The 15,509-nt window shown below is 45.0% G+C and overlaps 1 long non-coding RNA gene across 1 annotated transcript in view; it reads right to left on the reverse strand.

The window, feature by feature from the left end:
• Positions 1–496: 496 nt before the first annotated feature.
• The window catches only part of LOC144818812 (uncharacterized), a 69,867-nt gene continuing 54,854 nt past the window's right edge, over positions 497–15,509 (reverse strand). The window contains exon 3 of the long non-coding RNA XR_013607165.1: positions 497–3,410. This is a non-coding gene — a long non-coding RNA (uncharacterized LOC144818812). The remainder of the gene's footprint in view (positions 3,411–15,509) is intronic.

The raw sequence follows: 15,509 nt of genomic DNA on the forward strand, positions 1-15,509 counted from the left end.
AAAGCTCCGTTGCGCGAAAAGTACGCGTACTGGAGCGCTGCCCGGTCCGCTGTTACAGATATATATCTTTTTTTAAACGTTAATTTCTCAAAATCCACTGTAGCACATATATTGAGACCTACAAAAGGCACATCGGGCTACCAGTCCCTACAATTTTGCCAAGTTTCGTGCAAATCCATTCAGCCGTTCGGGCTAAAAGTGAGGCCAACCGCCCTATGGAAAACTCAATGTTAAAAACACGTTTTGGGACCCCCCTTTTTTCTCGACCCCCCCTGGACGAACCCCCCCCCCCAATTTTCAGGGGCTGCTCAGAAACAAAATGTGCCATTTTCCTGAAAATTTCAGCCAATTCCGTCCACAAACGCCAAAGTTATTAGACATAGAATTTTCAAAAGTCCCATAGAGAAAAAATCCTAACTATATATACCTACTGGCGACCGCCAGTAGGTAATATATATAGATATATATATATCAAAAGAATAGACCGCACTCGTGATGAAAGTGGATTATACGTTTTTTATTTCATGTCAATAATCGCCATTTTTAACCAGTTTAGTCCAGGAATGTTTCCAGGGGAAATTACATCATTTCGGGCAGTGTGAAAGTAAACACGGAAGTCAATATACACAATGTTAAGGCACACTTGTAGATTAATGGCGGCCATCTTAAGCTGGTATATAGCTAGATTTCAATCATCGTTTATCTTTACTGTTTTTGCATATACTTTGGGCATGTTTCAAAAAAGAGAGATCTAGCCCTGAATGGGCAATATGTGCAAAAGTGTTTTGTGCAGAGATATTTACAGTGATTAAGAAATGCAAACAGTATTTCATGTTCAGCCATTCACTAACAAAAATGTATTTTAAACGAAATAAATGGTCAGTAATTGATAACGTTGTTATTATGATTATCCTTCAATACTATATATTTTTGTTAATACTTATTGGAACAATTTGTTTTCAATTATATTATTATTTAGTACTTTAATATTTTCAATACATTAATTGCAATGCTATGAAAATTAATAGATCAAAATTCTTTTTTTTTTTTTTTACGGAATTCAGTTCCACAATATTTTTGGCACAATATTTAGTTAGCTCACACACTTACTATGTAACTCAATATGTTTGTAGATTATACTCTTTACACAATATTCTCATCCAATGATATTGTTGCTGATATCCTGTCATACAACCATCCACAGAAAAGCATGTGGTTAGGTCCCCTTCAGATCCGGTTATAGAAAATTGTAGACTATAGTAAACAGGATGTGACAGAGGATGAGTACCTGTCATTTAGACAGAAGTAGACAGCACACTTATCTTAGACATGTTTTCATAACACATATTTACAGTTTGGGTCACAGGGCTATGGAGTTCTTTGCCCTCATCCCTTTGTTTAGGCAGAAGAGTGGATTAGACACTAACACCCTGATTTAGACTTTGGCTGACAGAGTAAAGGCAGACAGAGAATTTTATATCTGCCACCAATCCTTTACTCCTCTGCCAGATTTATAGTTTCCTACCAGGCCTACGGTGAACTTTGTGAGTTTGTACGAACTGCTGACAAGATGGTTCATACAAGGTCATTTAAAAGATTTCATTTTGACCTTCATTGGCAAAAGGCTCGCATACCAAACTTTATATGTTTTTTCTTTTCCACAAACTCTCAATACTGTAGGTTTTTTGGGGAAAAGAAAGAACTAATGGCCTCCAATTTTATGGGAGTTTTCTCACATGGTGTGGGGGTAATTCTCTTATTTTGACTGACCTTCGCCACCAGGAGGGAAACGCCTTTACACTGCAACCGTTACAACGCAGGCATTTACCCCACATCAGCGGACTCGATAATTCTCGCCTCGTGCCTACTTCAACCATGGGTCCCACTCAGCAACTCTGGGCAATAGCTTGCTTAATCTCTAATAACAGCCCCATCAGCGCCAGGGATGCTTGTCTTCACCTTAGAGATGCCCAGGAGAGATCATCTCACAGGGAAAGCCAGGAAGGGTTCCCCAGCGGTATACAGCGCCGGGACACTCCTTTGCTGGGACAGCTGTGCGCTTTACAAGTATACAACATTTAACATTAACAATTTAACATTTAACATGCCGTTGCAACAAAAAGGTGTGTAGCAGTGGGTAGAAGGTGTTGGAATTAACTCCAACAACTTCCCTACTGTTGCACACACTGGAGTTCGGATAGAAAATAAATCTATTCCAACTTTTAGCGCTCCCCCAACAGCAAGTCGGAGTAAAGTTTGGCATTGCAACGGCATGCAGGGTAATGGCATGGTAACGTCACATAACTCCACCATGATACTCCTGGCAGTGGCAAGACAGTAAAAAAAAAAGTAATCTGACCACCAATACATACTCCCTCTGGCCATTGGAGGAAGATTTACTCCAACAAATTAAATTTTACTCAGGCGGTGTAAATCTGGTGGTCTCCTCAAATCAAAACAGGTTGTGCGTACCAAGAGTTGGCAGATAAGGTTCTCTGTCACCATTTAAACGTCCTACCTTGTCGGACAAACTCTAAGTCAGGTGCTAAATCTCCAAGTTCCCTCATCTCAGGGGCTCAAATACTAGTCAATGTCTCCTACTGTGACTAGACTTGGTTTGTGCAAGCAGAGTGGTATTGTTAAATACAACTTCCAGCGCTCAAAATGCCAATTTTGATCACAAATATAAGGCCCAATGTGCTGTGGAAAAAAGATTCTTAAGTCATGCAATGAGGTTCAGTTAAGTCAAAATATCAATCACATCCTGATCAGGGTGTGCTTTTATTGTGAGCGGCCAATGACTTGAGAATAGCTGGGAGGGATGTCTGGCTGCATCATGGGCATTGGCATGTAGGTGCTGGCTGCTCTGCTGTTGAAATTCTGGTGGTGCTGCTGATCAAACTGAGGTGGCGGGTTAGCAGGATAATGGTACACTGGATCCATCGGATAATTTGCTGCAGGTGCAAAGGTGGGTCCCGGTCCTGCTATGGGGTTGTTAAATTGCGTATTTATGTTGTAAACAGCATTGGAGCCAGCAACCGTTGTATATATAGATTGCTGTCTATATCTTTCACTCATACGCTTGTTGATGCAAATTTGGGCCATAACACACGTTAGAAAAATTAAAAATATAATGACAGACAATACTCCAAATATAACAAAGGGTTCCATTTCTAAGGAAAACACACCAAAGGCAAAAGGAACGTTTTTTGAGAATATAGAGTATGATTAATTAAATGGCCTTTGTCTACACAGCTCCCACTAACAGCACTTCATGTTCCTGTGCTTGTGGTTGTGGTGATTCTCAGGAAAGAATATACCCACTTTCCTTCATCCAGGGTGTTCCGGGTGTAACACTCTTGAATTATCCTTCAGAACAAAACAGGATGTCTGAATCCTCCTTTAAATATCTAGGAATACCGAAACAAAAAATTACAGTTGTTTAAACAAGCAGGCATTTAACATTAAAACATTTAGTTTTACAACTTGAATAGAGCCAGAATTAACTCAGTATACAGGCTTAACTGAAAAGGGAAAGTGTCAGCAGATAGGACTTGGAAACCCACACTTATTTTTTGGGAAAAATGTTGATAAAATTATCTGTAAATATTGCAAGATGCATGATACGCCAAGAAGGCTTACAAATCTGTGGGTCACATCACTAGGGTCTTTTTTATCCTTTACAAAAAGAGCTATCAATAAAATCCTTAAGAACTGGCTCCTCGTCATCCTTTGGCAAAAACTGATTTAAAGTGGATTATCTCCCAGACAGTCTTTTTTATCGTTTTACAAAAAGAGCTATCAATAAAGTCCTTAAGAACTGGCTCCTCATCATCCTTTGGCAAAAACTGATTTAAAGTGGATTATCTCCCAGACATGCATGGCATTGGTTAACGAGATCCTTGAAATGCAATATTGGTAGATCAGTTCTTAAAAAGGTATGTCATTGGTACAGAGTCTCTGAAATAGACATGATGAAGTAAATGCACAAGCACGTACAGACTCTCAGCATTGGTGGATTAGGTCTTAGCGAGGCTTGTCATTGGAGGAGCCCTCAGGCGTGCCATACTGTTAGAAATTAGGTTTCTGGGTCGCAGAGGTATGCACCCTGTCCAAGCAGGAACCACAATCCCAGTCAGGTAAGTCAGATACCCACCCTAAATTAACCGATGATCACCCTCTGGTAGCTTGGTACAGAGCAGGCAGGCCTATCTTAAGAGGCAATGTGTAAAGTATTTGTGCAACACTTAAAACAGTAAAACAATTAAAACACCACACAAAAGGTACCACACTTGGTTTGAAAAATAGAGTGTAGTTTAATGAACAAAACAAGACAAAAACAAAAAACATCCAATAAGCAGAACCAGAATTATGAATTTTTAAAGACTATCTTGAAATAATGTGCTTTATAGCATTAAACGCAAACCAGAGCTATCTGGTCGTGCTTGACTGGGACAAAGACAAATGTTCAGGCTGACCAGGATAGAACATAGGTCGAATACAGGGGCCAACCTTGGTCTGGTCCACCGCAAAGTACCTTGTTGCGCCGTCAACGGATCCGAGATGCGAGTAGCAAAGGGGCGATGCAACACCGCTGAGCTTCCAGCTGAAAGGATTCGTTGCGCAGTCAGCAGGCAATGTACTGGATCCTCAAAGATGCGTCGAAAGAGAAGGCGCTGCACCACAAAGCCAGCAAGCGATTCATGGGATCCTCGCAGATGCATCAGCGTCAAGGGAGATGCGCAACTCCGGTACAGTGTTAATGCGTGAGTTCTTGCAGATGCAACAGTTTAGGCCCACATCCAAAGGTCCAGGACTGGATTGGCACCACTTCGCAGTGCAGGATTTACAGACGGCAGAGTCCAAATGCTGTTGTTGTGTAGAGTGAAGTCTGTGATGACCCTGAGACTTCCAAAAGGAGCCAAACAGACAAGTCCTTGCAGCAACTCTGAGTTAAAATGGGGTAGGTCCAATACTTCCTACACAAGAAATGAGGACGGCAGGCATCAGGCAGGGCAGCACATCAGAAAAGCAGTTCTTCCAGAGCAGCAGTCCAGCAGAGTGGCAGTCCTTTAGCAGCACAGCAGTCCATCATGGCAGATTATCCATAGGTCCAGAAGTGTACTGAGGTGGGAGGTTCAGAAGTCCAGTTTGTATACCCAGTGGTGCCTTTGAAGTGGGGGAGACTTCAAACAGGGACTTTGAAGTACACAGAGATCATCCGTTCCTGCCCCGGCTACAGACTCACTAAAGGGGGTTAAGGGGTCCTTTGTGTGGGGACAGGACATAGCCCATTCAGGTATCAGTATGAGGCTGTGCCCAGCTCCTGACTCCCAGTCTGCCCAGGATGGCCCATCAGGGATGAGGATGGCCCGTCAGTCACTCCTAAGCTCCCTATGTGTGCAGCTGTCTAGAAGGAATGCACAAGGCCCGGCTGTCACCCACCCAAGATGTGTATTGGAGACAGGCAGCAGGCACACAGGGATAAGATCAGAAAAATGCCAACTTTCTAAAAGTGAACAACAAAATCAATAGATCAAAGTGCAGATAACCCATAGTTGTGCCTACTTATAACTTGCCTGCGTCCGTTCAGAGAGGCCCGTCCCAGGTCTCTCGTTCAAAAGTGAAAATCACGAAGGAGCGTCGATGCGTTCCAAACTTACGCACTGCAGAATGGGGACCTTTTCCCTTTCAAGTACCTTGTTTTTTTCCATATTTCGTCAACATTTTAACCTTTTCAACATGAATTTTCCTCCTCTTAATCATAAATGTCGCGGTGACATCGAAATTTGGTTTGAATGTTTATTAACCATTTTCAAATGCTGCTGCATGCCATTCCAGGCCTTTAGACAACAGTATGTGTAATTTCATAAACACCCACGTAGGCCCCGTTTAGATCACCCAATGCATTTCAAGTCTTAAGCTCTTCGTCATGGGTTTCTGCAAAAATACAAAAAGATAAGCTATACCAATTGCGTGTAACAAATATACAATAATGACATTAAGCATCTAAAGAAACCAAATCTCCAATTTCTAAAAGTGGCATTTGTAAAACTGCCATCATAAATTCAACTTTACCATTAACGAGGACTGATCACTACAATTCCTAGGTACTAGAAAAATCGCAGCTCTACCTCCTTCCAATTGGGAATTACACGTATAAAATATAATAAGGAATCCCCAATTTTAATCTATAGGAAGGGTAGGCCTCACAGAAGTGAAAAACACATTTGGGAGTTTTTCACTACCAGGACATGTAAAACTTAAAAGTATATGTACATTCTTTTAGTTACACAGCACCCTGCCCTATGTGCTACATAGAGCCTAGCTTACAGGTGACTTATATGTAATAAAAGGGGAGTTTAAAACGTGGCAAGGGGTTTTAAATGCCAAGTCAACATATCAGTAAAACTGCACACACAGGTTCTGCAGTGGCAGGCCTGAGACATGTTTAAAGAGCTACTTAAGTGGGTGTCACAATCAGTGCTGCAGGCCCGCTAGTAGCATTTAAATTATAGGCCCTGGGCACATATAGTGTACTTTACTAGGGAATTATAAGTAAATTAATTATGCCAATTGCGGCCTAAGCATGTCACTGGGTTTAGGGGAGAGATCACATGCACTTTAGCACTGGTTAGCAATGATAAAGTTCCTAGAGCCCTAAGGCCAATAAAAACAGATCAACAAATAGTGAGGCAAACAGGCAAAAGGTTTGGGGGAAGACCACCTTAAGGCTGACAGGTCTAACATGTGTGTCCCCTCAGCTGAAATTGGGACGAACTACCCAACCTGTTGGGAGTTCTCATCAATGAGGCGGAATAACCTAGAGAGATCATCAGCATTGGCGTGGTCTGTCCCAGGTCAGCTCACCTCAGGTGTAGGGAGATGTACCACCTCAATAAATTAGGATTCTCACCCCTCATTTGCGTTACCCACCTTTGGGGCCTGTGGTCAGTCTGAATCCAGAAGGGAATCCCAAACAGGTATGATCTCAACTTCTTCTGTGTCCAAACCACAGCAAAGGAGTCCCTCTCAATAGCACTCCACCTCTGTTCCTTGGGAAGTTAACTAGATATGAAAGCTACAGGTTGGTCAAGGCCCTCTTCATTGAGTTGTGAAAGTATTGTCACTATGCCATGCTCCAAGGCATCAGCTTGAACAATGAATTCTCTGGAAAAGTTAGGGGCCTTGATCACAGGGGCTGTGCACATGGCCTGCTTTAGGGAGTCAAATGTTTTCTGCCATGCCTCTGTCAAAATCACATTTTTGGGTTGTTTCTCTGAGGTCAGTTCAGTCAAGGGGGCAAAAATGCTACCACACCCCTTGACTAACCTCCTGTTATATCCTGTGAGGACTAAGAAGGCTTCCACCTCTGTTTCAGTATTCGCGGGTCCCAGGCCCTGATGGTTTCTGTGTTGGCCTGGAGGGCTGCGCCTTACCTCCTCCCACCAGGTATTCCAAGTACACCACAGACCTCTGCCCTATCCGGCACTTACTGGCCTTGATAGTCAGGCCTCAATCCCACAGGGCCCAAAGCACTTCCTGAAAGTTCAAGGGGTGATCCCTCTAGATGTTATTGAAGACAGCTATGTCATCCAGGTTAGCCGCACTAAAGGCCTCCATACCAGCCGAAATCTGGTTGACCAGCTTCTGCAAGGTTACAGAGGTGTTCATGTGTCCAAAGTGCATCACCCTGAATTGATAGTGGCCCTCTGGAATGAAGAAGGCTCACCTCTCTTTGTCTCCTTCGATTAGGGCAACATGCCTGTTTCCTGAAGTGAGGGCAAAAGTACTCATGGCAGCCTATAATCAGTCAGTCAGCTCACCCGCCTGGGGGATGGGATGAGGATCAGTCTTGGTTATTGAATTGAGCCACCTGTAATCTACCTAGAACCTGAGTTCTGGTGTAGTGACTGGTGGGGCAGCTTCTGGTACCAGCACCACAGGGCTGGGCCTGGGGCTATTAGAGAGTTCAATCATCTCCAACTCCAGCATTTTGGAAACCTCATCCTTAATGCTGGCCCTCACTTTGTCCGATAGCTCATAAATGTTATTCGCGACATGGAGGCTGTCTCCTGCATAAATGTCATAGGTACACAAGTGTGTCACCCCAGGACTGTCACTGCGCCGATCACACTCACGAGTATGAAAAGTGCAGACCCACTTTTGGGTTACTTATACAGACATTGTATTGTAGCGCTGATATAACTAGTTGCAAAAAAAACTTCTTTCCTCTTACATACTTGTTGTGGTCTCCCTTTTGTTACCTTCTCAGATTGATTAATTCTTCTTTTTATTTGCCTTCTGAAATGATCATTGGTTGAGACGTTGTTTTTTGTTTACCTACTCCACTTGTGTCTCGACTGGGTTACCGGGTGTACTCCTGTTTTATGAAACTATGACCTGGGAGAAAGTCAAAGTTTCCCTTCAACCGCAACGGAGCACATGTCTGATAAAATGGCCAGCCTCGGTGTGCCACAAATTGCCTTGTTGTGCCTTTGACGGATCTGAGATGCAAGCAGCAGAGGGGTGATGTGTCATTGTCTAGCTTTCAGCTACAATTGATGTGTCTTGCAGTCGGGAGGTGATGTACTAGATAGTAAAAGATGCATCAGACAGGAAGCTGCTGCGCCGCGTAGTCGGCAAACAAGTTACAGGATCCTTGCAGATGCGTGGGTGTCAAGGGAGATGCATTGGTTCCGATCAGCGCAATGGCATTGATGCATGAGTTCTGGCAGATGCAGCACTTTAGACCCACTTTCAAGCATCCAGGACTGGACTTGGCACAACACAGGACCCTCAGATGGCAGAGTCCAGGTGCTGTTGTTGAGTAGAGTGAAGTCTTTGATGTCCCTGAGACTTCCAACATGCAGAAAAATCTTTGGAGCAACACTGGGTTCAAGTGGGGTTGGTCAACTGGTACCATTAGGCACAGGGTCAAGACTGATTTGCATATGGATGGGTTGAACTGGAATGCATGGGGAGCAAGAAACCTATGGATTTAAGCCCAGATCTCTGTAAACGGTGATTGTATGACATTGCTCTGCATTCTGTCCATCAATTTTTCTTTTTGCAATTGTCACCCCGAGTGAGACGGGTATGCCCAAACGTGGGTCCCGTGCTCTCCATGCCACAGGAGTCAAGTTATCCTGGCTGATGAGTGGTGAAACCCCGAAACCGGTACTAGGATGTTTGTTTCCAGTCCAGGAAGGACCTGGGCTGGCAGTTCTGGCCTGACTGTTCCCATTAGGCGCAGGGTCAAGACTGATTTGCATATGGCTGGGTTCAAACTGGAATGCCAAGGGGAGCAAAAAACAATAGATTTATGCCCAGATCTCTGTACTGGGGTGAATGTATGACATTGTTCTGCATTCTGTCCATCAATTGTTCTTTTTGCATTTGTCACCCCGAGTGGGACGGATATGCCCAGACGTGGGCCCAGTGCTCTCCATGCAACTGGAGTCAAGCTATCCTGGCTGATAAAGATGGAAACCCTGAAACTGGCCCTAAGATGCTTGTTTCCAGCCAAGGGAGGACCTGGCCTGACAGTTGGGGCTGGACTGTTCCCATTAGGCACAGGGTCAAGACTGATTTGCATATGGCTGGGTTCAAACTGTAATGGCATGGGGAGCAAAAAAAATTATGGATTTAGGTCCAGATCTCTGTACTGGGGAGAATGTGTAGCATTGTTCTGCATTCTGTCCATCAATTGTTGTTTTTGCATTTGTCACCCTGAGTGGGACAGGTATGCCCAGACGTGGGTCTCGTGCTCTCCATGGCACTGGAGTCAAGCTATCGTGGCTGATGAGGGGTGAAACCCTGAAGCCGGTCCTAGGATGCTTGTTTACAATCCAGGGAGGACCTGGCCTGGCAGTTTGGGCTGGAATGTGCCCATTAGGTGCAGGGCCAAAACTGATTTGCATATGGCTGGGTTCAAACTGGAATGGCATGGGGAACAAAAAAACGATTGTTTTAGGCCCAGATCTCTGTACTAGGATGAATGAATGTCATTGTTCTTCATTCTGTCACCCCGAGTGGGACTGGTATGCGCAGACGTGGGTCCCGTGCTCTCCATGCCACTGGAATCAAACTATCCTGGCTGATGAGGGGTCAAACCCCGAAACCGGTCCTAGGATGCTTGTTTCCAGTCCAGTGAGGATCTGGCCTGGTAGTTCGGGCTAGACTGATCTCATTAGGTGCAGGGTCAAGACTGTTTTTCATATGGCTGGGTTCAAATTGGAATCGCATGGGGATCACAACAACAATTAATTTAAGCCCAGATCTCTGTACTGGGGTGAATGTATGACATTGTTCTACATTCTGTCCATCAATTGTTCTTTTTGCATTTGTCACCCGAGTGGGACAGGAATGCCTATACGTGGGTACCGTGCTCTCCATGCCACTGGAGTCAAGCTATCCTGGCTGATGAGGGGTGAAACCCTGAAAACGGTCCTAAAATGCTTGTTTCCAGTCCAGGGAGGCCCGGGCCTGGCAGTTTGGGCTGGACTGTTCCGATTAGACACAGGGTCAAAACTTTTTTGCATATGGCTGGGTTCAAATTGGAATGGCATTGGGAGCAAAAAAACGATGGATTTAGGCCCAGATCTTTGTTTTAGGTTGAATGTATGACATTGTTCTGCCTTCTGTCCATCAATTGTTCTCTTTGCATTTGTCTCCCCAAGTGGGACAGGTATGCCCAGATGTGGGTTTCGTGCTCTCCATGCCACTGGAGTCAAGCTATCCTGGCTGATGAGGGGTGAAACCCCGAAACCGGTCCTAGGATGCTTGTCTCCAGTCCAGGGAGGACCTGGCCCGGCACTTCAAGCTGGACTGTTTCCATAAGGTGCAGGGTCAAGACTGATTTTACATATGGCTGGGTTCAAATTGGATTGGCATAAGGAGCAAAGAAACAATGGACTTAGGCCCAGGTCTCTGACTTGGGGTGAATGTATGATATTGTTTTGTATTCTCTCCATCAATTGTTCTTTTTGCATTTGTCACCCTGAGTGGGACAGAAATGCCCAGACCTGGATCCCGTGCTCTCCATGCCACTGGAGTCCAGCTATCCTGACTGATGAGGGGTGAAACCCCGAAACCGGTACTAGGAGGCTTGTTTCCAGTTCAGGGAAGACCTGGCCTGGCAGTTCGGGCTGAACTGTTACCATTAGGCCCAGGGTCAAGACTGATTTGCATATGGCTGGGTTCAAACTGGAATGGCATGGGGAGCAAACCGACGATGGATTTAGGGCCAAGTCTCTGTACTGTGGTGAATGTGTGTCATTGTTCTACATTCTGTCCATCAATTGTTCTTTTTGCATTTGTCACCTTGAGTGGGATGGGTTTGCCCAGATGTGGGTCAAGTGCTCGCCATACCACTAGAGTCAAGCCATCCTGGCTCATGAGGGGTGTAACCCCCAAACCGGTCCCAGGATGCATGTTTCCAGGCCAGGGATGACCTGGCCTGGCAGTTCGGGCTGGACAATTCCCATTAGGCGCAGGGTCAAGACTGATTTGCATATGGCTGGATTCAAACTGGAATGGCATGGGGAGTAAAAGAATGATGGATTTAGGGCCAGATATCTGTACTGGGGTGAATGTAAGACATTGTTCTGCATTCTGTCGATCAATTGTTCTTTTTGCATTTGTCACCCCGAATGGGAGGGTACGCTCAGAATAGGGTCCAGCACTCCATACCACTGGAGTCAAGCTATCCTGGCTGATGAGGGGTAAAACCCCAAAACCGGTCCTAGGATGCTTGTTTCCAATCCAGGGAGGACCTGGCCTGGCCTGGATTTATCATTACAATTCCATAGGTACTAAATATGACAACTCTACTTTGTTCCAATTGGGAATTACACTTATTATATGTAACAAGGAATCCCCAGTATCAACCTACAAAAGGGGTAGGCCTCTGTTACAAATACCTGGCTCGAGTGCAACTCCTCATTCAAACCAGCACCATCCTTGTTAAAACTACAACTCCCATGGGGCCTTGTGTGTCACTTGTGACGCGGCAAGGACAGCCCATATAACACGTGGGCAAACTCGGAAGGATGTCGGAAATTCTCTCACCCGGATCCGTGTATGCTGTTTTGCTCCGTTTGGAATTAAGTTCTATGGGTTCCGAAGAATCGAGCCCTAACTTTTGTCCTGGGATCTCACTTCCTTCGTTGGTGAGTGGCTTCTCTTGCGAAGTGGAGAGACACATATTTGCGGTTACACTCAATCAGCATTTTTGGCCGTTGCGTGACTAATCCTCCGTTGGTTGAGCTGCCTGCTTGGAGCTCGTTGTGGAGGACGGTTTGTGTATCCTTTTACTCGAGCTGCATTGTCGGCTGTTACTTTGCACAGTGTCCTCTGTTGGAGAGCTCTGGGAACGGAGCTCGTGCAGAGGACGGTACAGACTCTTCATTGCTTTATTGTTTAGAACCAGAGAGGCTTTGTTTACTGTTGCCTCGCGCTGATTCCTCTGTTGGTGAGCATCCAGTCCGGAGCTCGTGCAGAGGACGGTAACTTAGTCACATTTCGATCTGCTTGTCGGCCGAGGGGAGTCTCATGTGTCTATAGAACCGGGACCAACATTCTACACTATTATTCATGAAGGTAACCAATTGGTCCCGAAGGGTGCTGTTAACCCGATCGTGGAAACCTATCTTAGTTCTGCTATTTCCACCTTCATTTCTTTTGTTGTTACTTTATTTAAACAACTTGGAACCCTGAGATTCAACGCTTTTAGTTATAAGGATTCCAACGGTTCTTTTGGTGTATTGACTATTGGTTACGTTGACATTTCATGAACCAAGGAGGGTAGGTAAGTGGTAGCACTATTGTTTTCTATATATTAGTCTGTGGAAAGTTTAATTCATCTAAATAACAGTGTACCTGTTGCTGTCTTGTATTCAAGCTGCAGTTATATCTTCCAACTACCGCCATCACCCAGAAGGCTCATCAAACCAGGCTGCTTGTCTTACACAAAGCCTTTTTTCTTTTACTTCAGGTATAGAGAAAGAGTATAGAATAGATGGCTTGATATTGCAGATGTGTTGGGACAGGTTATAAGATTACTGTTCTTTGTTGTTTCAGATCTCCCTCCTCGCAGTTACCTTCCCTTCCTTCCCTCGCTTGATCCTTCCACTGACCTGTGCAATTACGGCTATCAGGCTTGGTTAGATCAAGAGGTGGACCCTTTCTGGCATCAAACCGGTCCTGAGGACTTGCGAAGAAACAGATCATTTTGTACAAGAATGTCCCGTTAAACCAAATACAAATCGGTTTCGTGCTGGCAAGATGATGACAGCAGCTGTAGACAAGGTCTTGGAAAACTAGAGGACTCTAAGAACAGTGAAGGGGTTTCTTGGAGTCATGCATATATCCCTTCTTTGCTAAACCAGGACCCAGTCGGACAACACCACCTTTACATTGAGGTAATGCTGCTGATACAAACCGAATGGATTACTATGGCTACCATGGTTGATTCAGGAGCCACTGGCTTATTTATGGATTGGGGAGAGGCTAAACGTATAGGAGTGAGTTAGTCTGATACCTGAGAACACACCAGAAGATGTATACGCAGTTGATGAGAGAAAGATGGTTACAGGGCCCATTGGATACCACACAGAAGACGTCCTGGTACAATATGGATCCACTCACAGAGAATCAATCACTTTCAACATCATCCATGCACCCCAATATGAGGTCATATTAGGGTTACCCTGGCTGCAAAAACATAACCCTGAAATCAATTGGGTTACTAAGACGGTGTTGATAAACTCTCCTTATTGCTGGGAACATTGCTGTAGGACAACAGAAAACCCTGCCATAGCATTGGCCGGTGGACTGAGGATAGCCACTGCAGCAGAAAAGGCGGTGCAGTTGCCCTCAGTATATCAGAAGTATGAGGGGGTATTTGACAACATCCAGGTGGAAGTACTTCCTCCCCACAGGCAGTATGACTGCCAAATTGATCTTGTTCCAGGGGCTGTAGTTCCTAGTGGGAGGCTGTACGCCTTGACGGAACCAGAGAATCTCCATCTAAGAGTCTATTTGGACAAATTTCTCGAAATAGGCTTTATCCGCCCATCTAAATCCCCTGTCGCATCACCGCTTTTTGTTATACCAAAAGCCAATGGTGAATTAAGAGCTTGTGTGGACTTTAGAGCACTGAATGCTATAACTGTGAAGAACAGATACCCCTTGCTGCTTATTAATGTATTACTCGAACAGGTAAAGAGGGCAAGGATATACACAAAGCATGATCTGAAAGGGGCCTATCACTTGGTGCGCATGAGGAGCAGTGATGAGTGAAAGACGGCTTTCAAGACCCGATATGGTTTGTTCAAGTATTTGGTAATGCCGATTGGGCTGTGTAATGCCCCTGAGGCATTCCAATACTTTCTTAATGATGTACTCCGTGAGATCCTGGACCACTACGTGGTAGTGTATATTGACGACTTTCTCATTTATTCTGAAACAGAAGAGGCGCACATACAACATGTAACATCTGTACTATGGATCCCACAGGAAAACCATTTGTTCTGCAAATTGAGCAAATGTGACTTTCATGTGACCACTGTAGAATTCCTAGGCGTCATGCTAAGCACATCAGGCCAAGAGATGGCCGAGCGAAAAATCATTGCTGTCAGGGATTGACCTCCTCCTAAGAAAGTCTGGGATGTGCAATGCTTTATTGGCTTTGCCAATTTCTACAGGCAATTTATCGACCAGTTCTCTAAGCTTGTGGCTCCCATCACTCAACTATTGAGGAAATCCCACAAATTCAAATGGACTCCTGAAATCCAGGAGGCCTTTCTTGCCTCAAAAGTAGCTTTTGTGACCGCTCAGATCTTGTCTCACCCAGATCCAGAGAGACCCTACATCGTGGTAGCCGATGCGTTAGAAGTGGCCTTGGGGCCATCCTGTCACAGAGACATCCCTCCACTGGGTAGCTACATCCGGTGGCTTTTATGTCCAGAAAACTTAACAAAGCTGACAGAAACTACCATATTGCTGAAAAGGAGCTTTTAGCTATAAAGGAAGCTTTCACGGAGTGGAGACATTGCTTGATGGGAGCCAGACATGTGGTCAAGGTGTATACCGACCACAGGAACCTCCAATTTATGGCTGCAGCTAGACATCCCACACCCCGTCAGCTCAGGTGGATGCTTTTCTTTTCTGGGTTCCATTTTCTCATTACCTACAGACCAGGGGCGGAGAACAAGAAAGCTGACGCGCTTACCCGCCAGTCATCTACCGAGGACTCGGTTCTCTCACCAGCTAGCGCCATTATCAACCCCTCCAAGGTTTTGGGTGTGATTCAACCAGAGGCCTTTCTCCAAGGTGTTCAGAAGGGAGTACGATCGTTCGCATGGAGGACCTGGTTACAGAGCCACAAAGAGAGGAAAGTGAGGGATGGTTTCTTGATGAATAATCGCCGCTTGTTGGTGCCTACATCTCGACTCAGGAAACAGGTATTCCATTGGTGCCATGAGTCTCCCAGTGCTGGCCATCTT

This window comes from Lissotriton helveticus, chromosome 2_1 (genome assembly GCF_964261635.1).
Source record: "Lissotriton helveticus chromosome 2_1, aLisHel1.1, whole genome shotgun sequence".
Taxonomy (NCBI): domain Eukaryota; kingdom Metazoa; phylum Chordata; class Amphibia; order Caudata; family Salamandridae; genus Lissotriton; species Lissotriton helveticus.